This window comes from Pygoscelis adeliae, unplaced genomic scaffold (genome assembly GCF_000699105.1).
Source record: "Pygoscelis adeliae isolate BGI_AS28 unplaced genomic scaffold, ASM69910v1 Scaffold300, whole genome shotgun sequence".
Taxonomy (NCBI): Eukaryota; Metazoa; Chordata; class Aves; order Sphenisciformes; family Spheniscidae; genus Pygoscelis; species Pygoscelis adeliae.
This window is the reverse complement of record NW_008824004.1, coordinates 2476783-2478736: the sequence shown is the minus strand read 5'-3', so window position 1 is coordinate 2478736 and position 1954 is coordinate 2476783.

The window sequence follows — 1954 nt, the reverse complement described above, 5'->3', positions numbered from 1 at the left end:
ATAATCTAGTTCCTGTTTCATCTTATCATTATAGATGAATGAATATATGAATTTTGTTTTTTTGTTGGTGCTTGGACAGATCGTTACGTGTCCTCTCATCTGAGGACAAACAATGCTGCTGGGGGTTATGCTAGCACCTATTTGAAAAGCAAATTTACTCCCGTTATCACGCTGTAAACACAACCCAATGCAGGTGTCAACATGTTTATTCCGGTAGCACCCAAAGATCCCAGGTTAGTTCTCATCGCATTACGTGATGTGCAAAGAGAATAAAAGACTATTTCAGTTAAATGTCCTCCTCCCAAAAGTATCAGAGGACTGGTTAACAAATTGCTGCTCTTATTTCCTCAAACAAAAAATTGTAAGTGTAGGCTGATAATACATGTGTTAATTTGAAGGGACAGAAAGAAGGCAGGCCAGAATATAAAGCTCTACAGACTGATTCCTCTTACCTCTAGATGTCTCTGGCTGGCTGCCTCTTGCTCAGCTAGCACGTTTCCCACAAAAGTAATCTACATTTGTAAAGATAAATTTTAAGTAACTATGTGCTGACAAGGCATAAAAAAAATGCAGGAGTATTTTCTACACGCTCGTGAACACAAACAACAGGCACCAGTGGAAGGTTTAAGGTCCTGCACCTTATGGTGTATCTGAGCAAGATCTTTTTACCTGTACTATTAAAAAGACACAAGGGAGGCCTTGTTTCTGAACATAATAAAGAACAGCCAAACTCCCAAATATTGGGAGAGCTTGTGTTTAAATCGCTGCTGATATACAGAAAATGTTAGGCAATTTATATCGAGAATAGAAATACACAGAACAGAAACAGCCATAAGTACAACTCTGCATCCCTTTTATATGGAAAAAGTTTCAATTTCTTGTCCTACTTGGCTCATAAGCATTTTTAGTATTGTAATGTTTACATTTGTGCATGGGGAAATCAAGTCAATTTGCTACATTAATGTTCATACCAAGGACTACTCTGCTATTTCAGCACCTCGTCCATGCTACCATATCCTATGGTGGCTTCATCTGTTCATTAGCATCTCGAAAGCTTAAAACAAATACCAGCAAGGTATTTTCGAAGGAAACCAGAGGCAGGAGCAGGAAACCCGGAACAGTAATCAGAGTATCTTTTTCAGTTTAAAAAAAAGAGTTCGAAGGAACTAATTCAAGCCCTCTGTCTTTGTGGTGACTAATCACACAATCCTCACACCTCCTTGTTTTGGTGTCTGTATCAAATCACTTGAAGCGTGGCGTGGGTTTCAAAAGGTTTCAAGTTCTCACCAAAAATCTGGGTTTTTTAATATATATATATATACACACACACACACAAATATGGGCACATGTACATTGGAATCTATTCTGTCGCAAGTATGTTCTTTCTGGTACCAGCGAGTCAAGAATGCAGATTTCTGGAGCATCTTCAACAGCGATGTCGTGAGTGACAATCAATTACACCTGCACAACCCAGCTGACAGACTAATTTAGCCTACAGAAGCTTTACGACTTTGCTGGCAAGAGGAGAACCTATTTACTTGCCCCAGTAACACTGCTTGAGAAATCAGGATAACAAATAAGAAAGATAAATTTGATTTTAAAGTAGCAGCTCAGTGCTAGACTGCAATTAAGGGGCAACAGTATGCTTTATTCTTTATTTTTCCCAAATGCTTAAACTGAACTTTAATTTCTTTGGAAGCTGCTGGAATAGAACTACCTTTTCTTTCATTGTGGATTGACGACACTGATGTGCACCGATACCGCGGAGCTTGCCTTAACCGAGCGAAAACCGTCATTCCGCGGGCTGGCAGAAAGCCCCAGAAGTCAGGCTGGGAAGCCCGGCGCCCATCTTGCACGTTATGAACTGCTACGCGCAATTCTCCTTTCTACAGATGCCATCTTTCCCGTCAGCCTTCCGGGAAGGCGCCAAGCGGCTTTCCCAGGCGGCCCCCCC